General features: G+C 41.8%; 1 protein-coding gene and 2 pseudogenes across 26 annotated transcripts in view; 2 read left to right on the top strand and 1 right to left on the bottom strand.

Annotated features, from left to right (window-relative positions):
• The window catches only part of Znf644 (zinc finger protein 644), a 79,518-nt gene that overhangs the window by 12,212 nt on the left and 49,435 nt on the right, over positions 1–17,871 (top strand). The window contains exon 1 of one of the 26 annotated variants that reach the window (XM_076546887.1): positions 9,215–9,323. The exons of 24 other annotated variants lie outside the window; for them this stretch is intronic. The gene's annotated coding sequence lies outside the window, so the exon portion shown is untranslated. Of the gene's footprint in view, positions 1–9,214; positions 9,324–13,154; positions 13,258–17,871 lie in introns of those variants that run through there. One more of the 26 variants, XM_076546888.1, reaches the window with a different exon arrangement.
• LOC107402330 (small ubiquitin-related modifier 2 pseudogene) lies at positions 7,946–8,475 on the bottom strand (annotated as a pseudogene).
• Positions 13,264–13,992, top strand: LOC102919926 (ribosomal RNA small subunit methyltransferase NEP1 pseudogene; annotated as a pseudogene).

Here is a 17,871-nt window from a genome sequence, read left to right as displayed (position 1 = left end):
GCCTTGCTTTCCAAGCCTGACTCACCAGTTTTCCTTTCAGATGTTAACTAAGACTTAAGCATCATTGATTTCTGCTCTTCTTCATTAAAAATTTGCTGGGTTTTGTTTTGTTCTTTCAATTTGTTTTAAGACAAGATCTTACTCTGTAAATTAAGGTGGCTTGGCTGCAAACTCACAGAGATACACCTGCCTTCTAAGCTGGAATTAAAGGCTTGTGCCATTCTGCCTGGCCTTGCCGTGTTTTTTAAAAATGATAACAAATGATGAAAACAAAAAATGGTAATATATATTAAAACAAATGATACTTCTATGCCAAACAGTTGAATGAAGAAAGAATTGTTTCATTAAAAAGCTCGGTGTACTAAATAAAATATTAGGCTTAAGTTTGTGTGATTAACAAATAGCTTTGAGACATAAAAAAGAAACTTCCTAAAAAAATTGGTAACACTAGTCTTGGATCGTAGTTCACCTTTTAGAATTTTGTAAATCGAGTAAACAGTAACTAAAGACAGGTCAGATTTGAATAGCCATGTTTTATTTAATAAGCTATTCCTAACATCCCTAATAGAGTACATATTTTCTCAAATTCCTGTGATTCTCTTTTATTAAAAAATATTTTTATAAATTGTATATTGGTGGCCAGAGAGATGACTCATGGGTTAAGAGCGCTTACTGCTCTTCCATGTAAATCTTTTTAAGAAGGTTGTATATTGGCCTCAAAGAGAGTTTTAATTTTATACGAGAGAAATTCTATAGGTGATGTTTTACTGTGGTGTGCAGTAAAACTTGATGTCAAGTGATAGTAGCCAGAATAGCTACTGAGACTGTGCTACTGTGCTTTGCTTGAACTTGAAAAAAAAAAAGATGCCTAACCTTTATTTGAGCATGGTAGGTTAGATAGCCCTGTGTCACCAGCATCCCACTAGGATTGTAGTAGAAGGTTCAGAGAGTGATCCCCGAAGTAAAACCTGGTAACCAGCAGTGACTAACTGTAGAGAAACCCGACTAATACCCAGGGGAAGGGGCCTGCGCCTGGTCATGAGTTGGTGGCTGCAGGGGCATTAGAAGAAACTTCTAAAAGCCTGTAATGCAAGCAGCACTTGTGGGATCTTTTACCTCTAATTTTCTTTCCTTACACTGAACTGTAAGATCTGTGTAGATGAGAATAACTAGGCAGAGCTCAGGCTAAGGGTATGTCCCTAAACTCTAGGAGGATAACTATGTGTTGAACTAGAATTCCACACCAGCCTGTTTTCTCCTCTCAGTTCTGTCTGTCAGGATCCTATTCCCAGACGCCGGATTGGTTCATTCAGTCTTTTACAGCAAACTGGTGTGAGAAAGGAAAAACAAAAACTCAGATGATAATAGAGGACGATCCTGGTAAACGATGACTCAGATTGATAGGATTGTAGTGACACCTGCCCACAGACAGTTCCTAAGTGACTTTTAAGTACTTAATCCTAGGACTGAGGATCACCAAGCACTTGAGAATAAGCCAAAGATGATAGCGGAGGATGTAGAAGTACTGCAAGAGAACCGTAAATGTTAATGGTATTGTAGCTAGAGTTTTTCTCTCTGGGTCCCAACAAGCCCCAGTGGTCCCTTAGCCCACTTATAAAATAAATATACAGATGCTTATATTATTTAAACTGCTCGGCCATTAGCTCAGGCCTACCCTACCATTGTCTAGCGCTTACTCTTACTTATACTAAGCCCATTTCTGTTAATCTATATGTCGCCATGTGTTCCGTGGCTTTATTTGTTGCCTCTACATGATGCGTCCTGGACGGCAGCTGGTGTCTCCTCCTCTCTGCCTTTCTGTCCTTTCCTTTCTCCTCTGTTAGTCCCGCCTATACTTCCTGCCTGGGTACTGGCCAATCAGTGTTTTATTTATACAGAGCGATATCCATAGCATTTTGCCTTTTCTTTTTTTTCCAAAAAGGAAGGTTTTAACTTTAACATAGTAAAATCACATATAACAAAACAATTATCAAGCAAGAATTACAGTTACAATATTAAAGTAGATATCCTATCTATCTTATATTTGTGAGTCTAAGGTTTTATATCTAACCCATCTTTTATCATAACTGAGGAAATTATGTCTAGTCTTCAATCACATCAAAGACCCCAGGAAGATATAATATTACCTGAGAAACAGGAGAAGGATGCAAGCAACTTTCAGGAGTCTTGCAGGGTAGACAGAGACAGCTGGCAGCCTGGACAGTCACCTAATGTTCCTTTGTAAAGTTGGGGCATCTGTCTTTAGCCCATAGGCCTAGAATCTGTCAGTCATTTTTCTCAGTGTCCTGTAGAATGTCTGGCAGCTTCCTCTGCAAAGCAGGAACCTGAAGGACCATTTCGCCAAGCAAAGTTCAGTGGTCACCTTCCTATGGGTCCTGCATATCCAGTCGATCAGGCAGTCCAGGCAAGAACAGTTTCTTGTCCAAATGGCTATTTTTGCCAAGGTGAAGATAAACTCCATATAGAGTGTCTTCGATGCTCATCCTCCTCTCTGAAGTAAATCGGTGCTGCCAGGAGCAGACATGTCTCATTGTCCAGAAAGTCTAAATTTTTAAAAATATTTTAAATGCCATATTCTGTAGGTCTTTGAAGTGTTTGAAGATTATCTATCTATCTGAAATATATCTATGTATACCTACAAGACTTAACTAATGTGGCTACAAGTATGATTATCATAGATGACTAATTATTAATCTGTCTTAATTATCCATTACAATTTTAAATGAGCTGTACAAACATAATACCTTAAACAAGAGTAGAAATATACACACAGCATAACAAAATTAACTTTAAATTTGTATCAATAAACTAAAATATATACCAGTGTAAAACATTTCAAACAAGTTGTTGCTCTTTAAAAGTAGGTTCATTAATCTACCCTTTCATCCTATCATATCCCCTTTTTTCTTTAGAAAGGGATTGTATTTATTTATTTATTATTTATTTATTTATTTTGTTTTTCGAGACAGGGTTTCTCTGTGTAGCTTTGCGCTTTTCCTGGAACTCGCTTTGGAGACCAGGCTGGCCTCGAACTCACAGAGATCCACCTGGCTCTGCCTCCCCAGTGCTGGGATTAAAGGCGTGTGCCACCACCGCCCGGCCAGGATTGTATTTATAATCAACCTGATTTAAATAAAAATATTTTTTCTCTGTCCCACATCATGGTATCTTTGGAAAGCTATAAAAAGGCAGGTGTTTGGAAAATAAGGAAGAGCTCTTAGAAGTTTAGACTAGGAAATAGGGTGGGAAGTTCAGAGCACTAAACATTTAAAAGAAGCGTTAGGAGTTCAGAATAGAAGGCTGGATGACAAAGTTCAATCTTCCACAAAGGATAAAAAGGGATCTAGAGTGGAGAAAATAAAGTCAGAACACACTTGGAGGTTCAGCATGGGAAAAGCAATTACAGACTAGAAAATGAATGAAAGAAGTTAGTGGTTGAGCAAGAACTGAGTTTTATATGACAAGGGGAGCCTGGTGGGGGTGCACACCTGTGGCTTAGGGTTGGCTGGAGCAGAATTGCGAGTTTGAAGCTTGCGTGGGCTGTGGAACTAGCTCAAGTTCAACCTGGATGGTGTAGCAAGACAGTGTCTCAAAAATTGAAAAAGAAGGGGCGATGGAGGGTTGGGGCTCGCTGTAGCTTGAGGATAGCAGACTTGCCTAGCATGCCCAAGGCTCTGGGTTCAGTCCCAGGAAAACACCCAGAGTGTTCAGCATAGTGTTTGAAAACATGTCCACGTTGAAGTTTTAGATACCAGAAATAAAGGGAAGGTCATAAATGCGGATTATGTCTCGGCATTGGAAAATAATAATGAATGCTTCCCAAATTCTGAAGGAAAGCTATTCTTGCATGTTACTCATTTGCACTCTATTACCTTGTCACGTGTGGGAGCAGCTATAAAATCCCAAAACTGTTTAGAACCTTCACTTCAGATGCAGTGTGTTTTAGGAAGTTACTGAAAGGTGCATGCTGCCTAAAGAATGATGGGGTGAACTACAAAGAGGAATATGGTCCTATACTAGACGCAGGTGACTGGAATTCCTGGATGGTGGGGGGGACCCAAGGATGCAGGGTTTGAAGAGCGACTGGTTTAAATTGGGACAGGACAGTGAACAGCTCCCTTCCTCCCTCCCTCCTTTCTCCCTCCCTCCCTCTCTGTATATGTGTGTGTGTGTATGTATGTATGTATATATATGCATGCATGCGCACCTTCGAGGTAAGAGCCTTTAGATGCTCCTAGAGCTGAAATTAGAGATGTTTGTGAGCCACACAGTGTAGATATTGGGACTTGAACTTGGATTTTCTGGAAGAGCAGTATGTGTTCTCTGCTGCTGAGCCCTCCGTCCAGTTCCTGGACTTGGAACTTTTGCAGATTTCAGAGGTTTTTGTTTATTTTATTTTTTTTAATATTTAAGTGGAGTTTACCAACAGAGCATCAGAAGCCCCAAAATTTTGGATATGGGAGCTCTAGATTGCAGACTTTTGGATTAGTGGTGTTTGTAGAGCTTTTGTGACTTAGATTTGTAGGAGGTATTTGAATTTCTTTTATTGGCGGTCTGCTCTTGGTATGTGACTGATAATTACCCTGACAGAGTTAAGTGCTCTAGGCTTTGGAAGTTTGAGGTGTGATGCTAACTCTTCAGACATTTGGAATAGATGTAGACTTCACCAGAGAAGGCAGCTGAACCTCTCTGGTAGATCTGTTCAGATTTCTTATATCTTGAGTCAGTTTTGGCCGTTTATTTTTAACAGGAAAGTTTACAGATTTGCGGGCCATTCTTATACAGAAGTCATGTTAATGTGAAGAGGCTTAGATAAGTATTACTGTAAAGTAGCTTGGTGGCAAAGAAAATGGAATTAGGTGCTGTTAGGATGAGTGTACGACTCAGCTAGGCAGTGTTTGTGGCTTTGGCCGAGGTTTGTTCATGAGTTCATTTAGCAGCAGGTCATTTCAGGAAGGTGACTGGCTCTCTGGCGCCCGACTCACCTGTTATTCAGGGTGGTCCTCAGCGACAGCTGTTCTAGGATTGGGTGAGACAGCTGAGAGACAGCTGAGCTAGCCTGTCAGACTTCCAGTCGGAGTGTTTCAGTGCTAGCAGCAGGATTCTGAGATAGAGTAGAGGCACATGCATCCTGTGACTCTGCTGCCAGCCCTACGAGGTCAGTTGAAGAACTGCTGGGGTTGGAGAGAAGACCGTCTCTTGGTGGGTTTCACTGACAGTGTTTTGATGGCTGATATGTGGTACAGAATACAGGCTGTTGATTTGCAGTTGTGTGTTTTATTTTATTTGTATTTGTTTGTGTATGGGTGCTTTGCCTGCATGTATGTCTGTATACCATGTCTATACATTACCCTTGGAGGCCAGAAGAGAGCATTGGATCCCCTGGACTGGAGTTAGAGGTGGGTGTGAGCCCCCCTGTAGGTGGGTAGTGGGAATAGAACCTGGATCTTCCTGAAGAACATTCAGTCCTCTTTTTTTTTTTAATCATATTTTTGAGATTATAATTTAATTATATTTCTCCTTTTCCTTTCTTCCCATCAAATCCTCTAGTATACCCCTCCCCACTCTTCTAATCCGTGACTTCTTTTTTCACTGTTATTACACGCATATTACATATACACATGTATTTCTAAATATAATCAGCTCAGTCTGTATAGTGCTATTTGTGTGTATGTCTTCAGGGTTGACCATGGGGCATTGGACAACCAATTGGTGTGTTTTTTCTTGGGGAAGGCCATCTCTCCTATTCCCAGCTTTTCTCATTTGCCTATAGTTTTTTTGTAGCGTTAAGGCTTTGTGGGTTTTTCTCTGTCCACTTTGTCATGTCCATTGGTGTCACCCTGACTAGGGTCATGTCTGGGCAGTCGTGTTGGTGAGGCGTTATGATATTACTAGGAGGCACATCTCTCAGTAAACTCCCTGATCCTCTGGCCCTTACAAATCTTTCCACCCCTGAGCCTTAGGTGCAGGATGTTTTGTAGATGTGTCCATTGGGACTCCACAACTCTGCATTTTGATTGGTTGTGGTTTTCTGTAGTCTCTATCTGTTACAAAAGAGACGTTTCCTTGACAGGGGGTGAGGATTACACTTACCTGTGAGTATGAGGACACATGTTTAGAAAGTAGTGATTATGCTGCCTTAGGAAATTAGTGGTTGTAGATTCTCCTCCGTAACTGAGTTCACTAGAACTGAGTGGCTGGCTAGGTTTCTGGTGCTGCCAGGTATGACGTCCCTCTTGTTGAATGGGTCTTCAGTCCCATTAGAGAGTTGTTGGGTACCACCAAAGGATGTGTGCCTCTACTGCTCCTTAGTGTGTGGTACCCTGTTGGTGGTTGATACAGTTTGTAGGCATCGTAGCTGTGTATGACTGTTGCTTATCTTCCCTCCTTTGGAAGCTTGTGTGATACCTATGGTGATATTTTATTTGTACTGAAATGCGATTTTAATTTTATGTTAATAAATAAAGTTGCCATGGGGTCAGAGCTATTAGAGCCATAGCAAGAGCGTGATGGTTAGAAGAGCTAGGTAGATTTCTAGATTTCTGTGTGTTCAGGGATACAGCCAGTATTGGAGACATATGCCTTTAAGACCTGGAGGGCGGTACTTACAGGCAGTGATGAGGCAGTCATGTGGTTGGGTTTAGAACCAATGAGAAGGCAAAACAGAAAGACTATTTAAACACAGACAAACAAGAAGTAGCTCTCTCGCAGGGAAGCTAGGAGCACTGCAGGAGGTAAGATTTTATCTCTGAGCTCTGACCTCTCGGCTTTCTCTTTTACATTGGCTCTGTGTTTCTTATTTTAATAAGACGATTGGTTACATCTACAGGTACCTTCTAGTATCCTGAAAGCTAGTCCTCAATGAGGGGATGTTCAGGTCATTTCCCAGAGTCTTTGGGGTAGGCAGTCTAGTCTTAATTGATGAGCCGTATCTCCAGCTCCTGAATTGTGATTTGATTCAGCCTGTAAAAGTAGGTTAATTTTTTTTTGTACTTTAACAGAAATTGTGTTGTCCATTTAATAGTACAGGTGATTCTACTATGTTTGTTTCATAAAATATGTTACAATGTTTGGAAGCATTGTTTGTATATTGAATTACCAGTTGTAGAGATGTTGGTAACTCATTTGTACTTCACTCTTTTGATTTTCAGTTACATTATTTTTGAGAATTTATTTCCATTCTAACTTTTGTAATTTGAAATTGGGATTTTTTCCTCAATTCAAACCTGGCATGTTGTGAATGTTTTAAGTTATGGACAATTAGCTGTCAAGTCACATCTTTAAACTTATCATTTGGACAGACTTGGTAGCTATAGACACCCATGAAATGATCACTGTGTCATGCTGATGAACATGCTCATTACTTTTAGAATCCTTTTTACATCCTGTGGTAGTGATCCTTTCCTGTTGTACTTCCCTTGTGTCCAGGAAGTGACTGACTACATTATCATTGTGGGATAGTTTGCATATCCTACAATTTTATGAAATGAAACCAGAATTTTTTTTTTCATTTTAAACAAGAAGTTTATTTAAACAAGACGCTTGACTTGAAGGGAAAACTATCTAGGATCATTTTGTTCAAGAATAATTTACCCCTACTTAAAGACAGATCGCCCTACATGTAACAGCTACATACAAAAAAGTTATAAAATTGTCCTTGGTTTTACAATGATAAATGAAAAACATTAAAATTCTCCAATCAAACAAGGTATGCAAGGATTTTGTTGTTGGGTTCTTTTGTTAAAACGTTGAGAGCAAAATAACTTACTGGACTATAAAGATAAGAGCTGAATGAGCATGCCACTAATGGAGAAAGGGGGATATTTTCACAGAACCAGTGCTTTCCCCCAGCCATCTCCATCTGATGTCAATCAAAACAGAACATTGGCCATTTAGTTTAAAAAAGAAAAAAAAGCGCAAATGCTTGTGCACATACACCAGTTACTTTATGTACAGTAAAGACATGGGGACAGGGAAATGAAAGAACAGAGAAAACTATACTGTAGTAGTCAGGATGTGGTGGAACCAAATTGCAGCTTTCTAATTGCGAATGTATTCTTGGTCTATGACAAAATTCTGGAGTAAAGTAGCAGGTTCCCTTTTTAGTAGACACCTCTTGTCTGCTGCTGGAACACATCAATCGTATCTTCATCCTCCATTTCCAACTGTGCAGGTGTATCTGTTTCATTGATTGGTTGCCCATCAAACCGGAATCTGATCTGCCTCATTGACAAACCCTGTCGTTCACAATAGGCTTTCATTAGTTTACTAAGTGGTGTATGCCTCTTAATCTTAAACTGCATCACAGAACCATCCTGTCCCGCCACCTTCAAATTAATATGATCATTGTTCTCAGTCTTGACTCCTTCCTTGCGTTTCTTGTCGGCCATGGCGAGCGCCGGGGTCTCCTCAGCTGCCGCTTCACAAAAGAGGCACCGGGTCCACACTGAAGGTGCACACCGAAACCAGAATTTTCTTTCTTTTCTTTTTTTTCTTTTTTCTTTTTTTTTTTTTTTTTTTTGGCGTTTTTCACACAGCATTGTGAGATACAGCACTTCACCAACACTCAGTGTGAGTGTTCTACAGTGTGTAGTGTATCTTCTTCTAGCTGGTGACAGGATACCATGTATCTTTTCATGTGCTTCATCATCCAGGAATGATGTCAAAGTCCGTTTTGTTTACAGTGTACTAACAGTTGATGAAGCACACCCTTATCTGGTCTGTTTTATGTCCATGGAGGGTTGGATACAAAGTCTCCAAAATATATGATGTTCAAGTATCTTACATGAAACGGCACAGTATTAGCATTTAACTTACGCAGTCCTCCTGAAGTTCAATCTCTTGATGACTTAGTCCCCAGTGCCAGCTGAGTGTCCTCCAACAAAGTTTGTGCCCTGTAATTCTTTGAAATTCTTCCCTTCTCTATCACACTCCCCCTTTTCTATTTTTTAAATAGCCTGTCATTCACTATGACTTTCTTTTTCTACTGAGTCAAGATCCCCTTTTGTACTGATAGTTAACTAATCAGTGATATTTTCGATTCTGTCTGAAAGGCATAGGCATGATTTCTGGTTCTTTTTGAGTCGGGGTAATCTTTATTTTGGGGGATGACTCTTAGTTTTGACTAGTTTCTGTGTAGGGTTGCATAACTACATCATGGCCAGACACTTAGAGGCATTCTGTGTCTGTTCAGCTCTTCCATACTTCATCCTGATGTGGCCGGTTGTATGGTTTTGGACTTGCAGCTCAGTCTTTTGCCAGAGACCACTATATTCTCCCTGGGAATGTGTTCTGTGAGTGAGGTATGTACTTCCTCCAGGCATCAGTTTGCTGCTTCATTTATTGACCTTTTAGGTCTAACCTGAAGACTGTTAATACATTTTTATATATTTGGTTTCTTAGGCTATTTTAGCAAAAGGGTAAAGCTAATTTCTGTTACTCTACCTAGGCCATTATATGTGTTCTTACCCCTTTATGTTTTTATTGTATTAAGGAACATGTACCATTTAAAAAAATTTTTTTAAAGACTTATTTATTCTGTGTGTATGAGTGTTTTACCTGCGTGTCTGTAAGTTTTCAAAGGCTCACCCACTTCATGTGACCTCCTCCTTTCAGCTAGGCTCCACATAATCAAAGTAGTACCACTAGCTGGGGACCAAGTCTTCAAACATTTGGAAGACATTTCAGATTCAAACCATTTTAGTACCTAATCTCCTTTATTAGTTAGGGATTATTCAGACATTTTACTTGTCAAGTTTTGGTATACACACACACACACATACATACACACACAGATTTACTTTTAATTAGGCACATATAATGTGTGTGGAAGGGGTGGGTGAGTGTGCATTTGTGAGTATAGGTGTAGCCAGAAGTTTCCTCTGGACCTGCCTGGCCCTGTGGTCCCACAGCCACTTAATTATAACTGCTTGGCCATAAGCTCAGGCTTATTACTGACTAGCTCTTACACCTAAATTAGCCCATAATTCTTATTTATGTTTAGCCACGTGGCTTGGTACATTTTCTCAGTTCTGCCTTGTCATCTTGCTTCCTCTGTGTCTAGCTGTCATCTCCTCACTCTGCCCTTCCTCTTCCCAGCATTCTCCTCGTCTGCTTGTCCCACCTATGCTTCCTGCCTGGCTACTGGCCAGTCAGTGTTTTATTAAACCGGTGTATGGAGCTGGGGTTACAGGTGGTTGTGTCACCCATACTGGGTGCCAGGAACTGAACTCTAGTTCTCTGGAAAAGCAGCAGATTTTGTTAACTGCTGTCTTTCATCCAAAGTAATTATGTTTTTAAGTATATATTCACTTGCAGGTTTTCTAATTTGTTGGCCATTGTGGTTCCCAGTGTTCCCTTCAGATTCTCTGACATCAGTTCCTTTGCAATATCCTTTTTATTTCTGTTTCTAGGGGTCTTCTTTTGGGTCTGTGTCTTAATATTTATTATGCCCTTCTTTCTGACTTGCTTTAGCTTAGTTCTTTTTCTAGTTCATTTAGGCATAGTTTCTAAATTCTCTGGTGACATCTGTTTTGATGCTTTGATTGATTAAGAGTGAGCTTTTGGTTCCATGTACCACAGATGCCTGTAATTCTAGGACTTGAGATAGCCTGGACTACATATCAAGGTCTTGTCCCAAAAGTACCCTTCAGAGAACTTCCTAAGAGAACAAGGTACCTACTTCCCACTGGTGTGTGAATTCACTGCTTCCCTTCTGCTGTCAGACAGATGGGTTTATGCTCTGAAGTTCTTGACACTGTAACTAGGTGTATCTGAATGTCTGATTACTTTTCTAAAATATGTCATTTTCCAAAATACATTTGTCTCTTCAGTATATTTTCCCTTTTAATACCAGATGTTATTGTGGTACTTTTATAATTACTAAGACAATAATGTCACATGGCCTTAATAAAGATACCCCCTCTGTAGCTGGAATTTTCCTCTGCCCACCCAGCTCCTGCAGCTGCTCAGACCCAAGTAAACACACACAGACTTATATTACTTATAAACTGTATGGCCGTGGCAGGCTTCTTGCTAGCTAGATCTTACATCTTAAATTAACCTATTTTTATAATTCTATACCTTGCCACATGGCTCATGGCTATTGTTATCTGTACATCTTGCTTCTCATGGCAGTGGCTGGCAGCGTCTCCTGACTCAGCCTTTCTTTTCCCAGAATTTTCTACTTGGGTCTGAATGGCTGTGAGCCCCGGCAGGACTGGAGAAATCTCCAGCTACACGCCCTCCCCTCATTTCTTCAGGTTTTTTTCCCCCTAATATTCCTTTTCTGTTCCATACAGCACCTAACATTTGGTTGCCATTTTCTGTGGATGCCTCATGGCATATTTTTAATGACTTTAACATTTTTGAGTATTGTTCGGCTTCATTAGAAGATCTTTGTTGGAATGTGTTTTCTCAGGGTTAGGATGTAGAGATCAGGATGTAGTGGGCATCAGGATGTAGTGGGCATCAGGATGTAGAGGGCATCAGGATGTAGAGGGCATCAGGATGTAGAGGGCATCAGGATGTAGAGGGCATCAGGATGTAGAGGGCATCAGGATGTAGAGATCAGGATAGAGGGCATCAGGATGTAGAGGGTATCAGGATGTAGTGGGCATCAGGATGTAGAGGGCATCAGGATGTAGAGGGCATCAGGATGTAGAGGGCATCAGGATGTAGTGGGCATCAGGATGTAGAGGGCATCAGGATGTAGAGGGCATCAGGATGTAGAGGGCATCAAGATGTAGAGATCAGGATAGAGGGCATCAGGATGTAGAGGGTATCAGGATGTAGAGGGCATCAGGGTGTAGAGGGCATCAGGATGTAGAGGGCATCAGGATGTAGAGGGCATCAGGATGTAGAGGGCATCAGGATGTAGAGGGCATCATCAGCATGTAGAGGGCATCAGGATGTAGAGGGCATCAGGATGTAGAGGGCATCAGGATGTAGAGGGCATCAGGATGTAGAGGGTATCAGGATGTAGAGGGCATCAGGATGTAGCGGGGCATCAGGATGTAGAGGGCATCAAGATGTAGAGGGCATCAGGATGTAGAGATCAGGATGTAGTGGGCATCAGGGAGATGCATTTGACAGTGTAGTCTCCTCCCAGACCCTGCTGAGGAACGGAGTTGTGCTTCTTGCTGTTGCTTTCCTCCTTTCCTGTCTCCTTCCCTAGTGCTTATCTAGAATTCTTTTATTCCGGTTAGGGGTGACCTTGGAAGTACTGTCTGTCCAACTTCCTTACATGATCCTTCAAAACAGGAAAAGTGGAAGGTAGCTGCTGTTGGTTTTGGAGAGGGTGCAGAGAAAAGTGGACGCTTGTGGGCTGTGGTGGGATTGTAATTTAGTAGAGCCTTTGTGGAGAAGAGTAGAGGAACAAGAAGAGAATTTTCAATGTAGTCCAGTGGCCCACCCCGGGTGTATGTCCGTAGGAATGAAAGCAGTGTGCAGAGAGCTGGCTGTGCTCCTAAGTGCACTGTAGCGCTGATGACCATAGTGAAGATGTAAGGATGAAAACTGGTTGTCTACCGCCAGATAGGGGAATTAGTAAGGAAATGTGTACATACAGAGTGAACTAGAAAAAAGTGAGGTCACCTGGGACAGTGCAGACGAATGTGGAGGACTTCATGCTAAGTCAAATGAGCCAATGAGAAGATGGCATCATGTGACCTCACCGAATGAGGACTCTTGGGAAGCTGAACCACAGAACAAGGCTTACTTTGGGCTAGATATGGATGAGGTGGCGAAAGCATTGAATATTGATCGTTTTATTAGAATAAAAAATGTAATGTATTACACAGAATGGTGAATAATAGCAATGCCTGTGTATTTCAGAAGTTCTAAGAGTAGATTGAATGTTTCATCACTAAAACCTGAGTTTGTGCTGATTTATTATTATAGCTTAATTATCTGACAGTGTAAGCCCTGGTTAAAACGTGACATTTACCCTGTCAGTGACATGCACGGGCCATTTCCAAGCCTCCCCTTTCAAAATGGCAGCTAGAAGGAAGTTTGCGGTGAGGATGAACGCGAAGTTAGAGCTTTAAGGATGTCAGCGCAACTTCCGGCCTGCTGACAGGATGCCTGCGCCCAGGGGTTGCCACCTCATGAAGGGCGTTTTGTTTGCAGGAACAGGACTGGGATAACGCCGCCGCCCAAGAGGCCCCGGCTTGGGGCGGGAAGCAAGAGCGGAGGCTCCTTGTGGTGCTGGAAGGGGCCGGTCTGGAGGCAGTCAAGGTAGGGAAGCCTTAGGAGCTGCTCAGCAGAGACAGCCACAGCCCGTGTTGTTGAAGAGGGGCCGGGCCGGGGAGTCGGACTGGACATGCCCACCGGACTTTCTGATGCTGGTGGACAGCCCCGACGGAGCGGGCTTGCTAGGGTTGATGTGCACACGCGGAAGTGTGCTGATTGAGTAACCCCGGACTGGGGTTCCTAGCACCGTTGACCGCTTTTGTGGCCTCGTGGTTCAGCTTTTACGCAGACTCAGTGTCCGAGCAGCCGATGGCCCTCAGAAGGTTTTGAAGGTAATTAAGAATCCAGTGTGTGACCACTTCCCAGTCGGCTGTATGAAAATCGGCTTTTCCATCGCAGGCGTCAGTGATGTGCGAGAGCTGGTGCCCAGGAGTGACCCAGTTGTTTTCGTGGCCCATGGCAAGGCCAGTGTGGAGTACACAGAGAGATGGTGTCCATCAGCAGCTGTCCACGTTCTGCTGCCCTCACCTGGGCCAAACTTAGCACAGCCTTCGAAGAAGTGTGGGGGTCATTTGAGAACAGCGGAGCCTCGTTCTCAGACAGGACTCGTGGCATTGTGTCTGTTGACTCCTAAGGTGTCTGTTGGAAGATAATCTTCTCTACCAAGACGGCAGAGTGGGGAGCCAAGACTGTATATGTTTTTTGTTTTTCCTGTAAAGACTGTGCTTTTTTCTTTTTTGCAAAAACCAAAACCAAACCAAAACAAAAACATGTATTTTGTTTTTTTTAAGACAGGGTTTCTCTGTGTAGCCCTGGCTGTCTTAGAACTCACTCTGTAGACCAGGCTGGCCTCAAACTCAGAGATTCACCTGCCTCTGCCAGGGAGTAAAGGCGTGAGCCACCACTGCCTGGCAGTAATATGCACAATTATTATTTTTTAATTAAAAAAATTTTAAAAATTTATTTCTAAAATATACTGGTGTGATTTTGGGTGAATAGATACATTTGAGAAGTTGGGTGTTTTTTTTTTTTTTTTTTTTTGAGCAGAACAAGATTTTTAAAAAATACAAGGAGTTGTTTCATTTGTATTGTGGTATTTGAATCCTGGAGCCTGGAAGTTCATGATGAGTGTGCAGGGTTTTTTCCTACTCAGGCTTTTCTTGCAGGCAGCCTTTCCTGCTCATATGCACAGCCAGCCTCTCTTATTGTGAGGAAACTCATAAGACGAGATTATGGGTTCATCCTCAGCACTCCATATCATTTATTTACCACGCAAAATGCTCCTCTTTCACACGTAGTTACATTTGGGGTCAAGGCTTCCACATAGGAAATTTGGGGAGAAGAATAGATGGCCAGCTCTGAAGGCTGGGAGTCTGAATGTCAGCTTTTCAGGAGGCTAGGGTCAAGATGGCAAGTTAAGGCCTGGCTGAGCCACAGAGTGAGTCTGACACCAGCTGGAGGAACTTAGGTTCTTGTTTGAAAAGCTGGAGTTAAAAAAAAAAAAATTCAAACCAGCTAGGGATATAGCTCAGAACACTTTCTATATGTGTGAGGTTGTGGGTTCAGCGCCTAGTGCATGAGTGTGAGGTGGGTTCAGCGCCGTGTGTGTGTGTGTGTGTGTGTGTGTGTGTGTGTGGTGTGGTGTGTGTGTGTGTGTGTGTATGTGTGTATGTGTGTGTGTGTGGTGTGGTGTGGTGTGGTGTGTGTGTGTATGTGTGTGTGTGTGTGTGTGTTCTGGTGTGTGTGTGTGTATGTGTGTATGTGTGTGTGTGTGTGTGGTGTGTGTGGTGTGTGTGTGTGTGTGTGTGTGTGTGTTCTGGTGTGTGTGTGTGGTGTGTGTGTGTGTGGTGTGGTGTGGTGTGTGTGTGTATGTATGTGTGTGTGTGTGTGTGTGTGTGTGTGGTGTGTTGGGGGTTGCTCACTGCCGAGTGATTTGGAGAAAGAAGAGGTCTGCAGTCATTGTTACAGGCCCAGTGGTGGTGATTGGCAGCTCTCGTCATTGTAGAGGTTCTCAGTGAGTATCCATTCTTCTTAGGAGGCTGCTGGTGATGTCCCTGCCCGTGGCTGTGCTTCTTCCCCAGCTGTCAAGGCCAGCATTTTCAAAGTTCTATGCTGTATAATCTCATCGTCTTCTGTGTGTTTTGTGATTTTTCTCCTGCCTCCTAAACAGTTACATGTGCTTTCACTTAGGACCTACTCAGATGATCCAGGATAATCTGTCCACCCCCCCACCTCCCCAACACACACAAAGTTGAATGGCTATAAAAATGCACCACATTGTATAGAAATCATTCCCATAGTTTTGTGTTTCTGGAGCTTTAGAAGTGTCACTGTTTCTGCCCCACATCTTCAAATCAGCATTTTCAGGTCACAACAGTTGTCTCCAGTCTTTCCTGCTTAATACTAATATTAGTTTGGGATTTCTGGTCACAGAAGTTCCATAGGGATAGAACTCTTAACCCCCAAGGCCTGGTCCTCATAATGAACTGACTCAGTGAAGACGGCCCTGGGGGATGCTGTCAGCTGTCATTTTGAGTGGTTTGGGTTATTTCTTAGTGTTAATGTGTTTAGAAATGCAAGTCATTTTTTTCTTTGGTTCTTAAAATTATGAATTAAACTCTAAGTTTTACTTGGTTATTTTATTTCAAATACATGTTGGGTGTAGTAAGGCTTTTCTTTGGGCCGCCAGTTCACACACACACAAAAAAACAACACAGAGACTTATTATTAATTATGGAAGCTCAGCCTATAGCTTAGGCTTGTCCCACTAGCTCTTACAACTTAAATTAACCCATTTCTATTCATCTACCATGTGTTGCCATGTGACTTCGTGGCTTTTACCTCTCCTGTACGTCTCTTCCCGCTGCATTGGGCTGTAAACTCCACCTTCTTTTTCCCAGCATTCTCTCTATCCTAAAGTCCTACCTCTCTCTCCTGCCTAGCTGTTGGTTGCTCAGCTTTGTATTACACCAATCACAGCAATACATCTTCACAGTGTACAAATACCCTACGACAGTTGGGATTCCAAAATTTTAATCTCTTATTCAGTCTGCATTGCTATGGTTTTAAAAACTGCCAGTTGGGTGGTGGTGCCCCAGCACTTGGGAGGCAGAGGCAGGCCTATCTCTGTGAGTTCAAGGCCAACCAAGTCTACAGAGTGAGTTCCAGGACAGCCAGGGCTACACAGAGAAACCCTGTCTCCAAAAATGAAACCAAGCAAAAACAAAAAACAAAAAACTTTCAGCCAGCTGAAGTACTAAACTGAAGTGAGTGAGTTTATGTCCCTAATTTGTACATACTGCAGGTTCAAAAATATACAAGCAAACAGAAAGCATTCACTATTTTAGAATTATACACCATTCAATGAAATAATTGATACAACCCTATTTAGCACAGCTGATTGGATTAAAAACCAGTCTGCCAACATATGACTGCCATGTAAGAAGGCATTTCCAAAGTTAAATGTGGTAGAAGGTTGGTGAAGGGGATCACGTTAGATCAACATGTGGAAAAGCTCGGAAGCTGAGAGCTTGGGTGCTCCCCTGGGCACAGGAAAGGTTTAAATTGGTATATATGTGGAAGAGTTGAGAAAGTGATGTGTGTGTTCAGGATAACCATTATAAAGTGATCACTCAGTTCTGAAGGGCAGAATTAGAAACTAGCAAGTCTGAAAATGGAACAGTTGGAGTAGTCGAGGTTGAGAATTGGAATAAGTATGGCGCCTCTACCTTGAGAATATTAAAAGTAATAGATCACCTTTGGTGGGGAGGAGATTATTGACTTGGGGTACGGTAATACTGAGTTGGTAGAAACGGATTTTTGGTGAGTCAGTCCATTTTTTGTGGTTAATTAGTAATAAAAATGTTATATATTAAATTGAGGCAGAGTATTGATTCTTAAGAGTATCTATCTAATGGTGCTTACCATGCTCTTCATACTTGGTTTCTGTTAACATTCATCACTGACATAGTCTGTGTCATTCTATTACCATAGTCTTTATTTTGGTATGGGCACAATGTTAAACACTGACCTGACCTAGAAGTGTGTTGTATTAATAAATATTCAACCTTCCTTATACCTGGGTTAAACCTTGTATTAAAAATATTTGGGGGAATTGTGTTTGTACAAGCTTGTCCAGATTTGTCTTTGTCTTCCTGTCAGTCTCTCAATAATGCAGCACCTATGTCCATAGCATTTACATTGATAGCATTTACATTGTTAGCATCATTTTTAGAAGTACTGTAATAGCGATTTAGAGTACATGGAAGAATGTACATAGGTTCCACACAAAGATTATGCTATTTTATATAAGGGATCTGACCAGCTGCAGATTTTAATATCTTGAAGGGTTTCAGAACTAATTGCCCATAGTCTGAATTACCATTGCTCTGTTATTAAAATTAATGAAAATAAGTTACATAAAAATTTCCACAAAATATGTTTCTTTAAAAAAAAATTCTTTTAGATATATCAGTGTTTTTCCTGAATGTATGTATGTGTACCATGTGGGCAGTACCCGCAGAGGCAGATGAGAGCAGAGACAGTTGTTGCTGCCCTGTGGGTGCTGGGACCAACCCTTGGTCCTCCCTCTGAAAGAGCAGCCAGTGCCTAGAAGCACCTGGCCATTTCTCCAGCCACCTCATTGTTAAGTTCCTGCTG

Source organism: Peromyscus maniculatus, chromosome 10, assembly GCF_049852395.1.
Source record: "Peromyscus maniculatus bairdii isolate BWxNUB_F1_BW_parent chromosome 10, HU_Pman_BW_mat_3.1, whole genome shotgun sequence".
In the NCBI taxonomy this organism is placed as follows: domain Eukaryota; kingdom Metazoa; phylum Chordata; class Mammalia; order Rodentia; family Cricetidae; genus Peromyscus; species Peromyscus maniculatus.
This window is presented reverse-complemented; position numbering and strand designations above follow the sequence as displayed.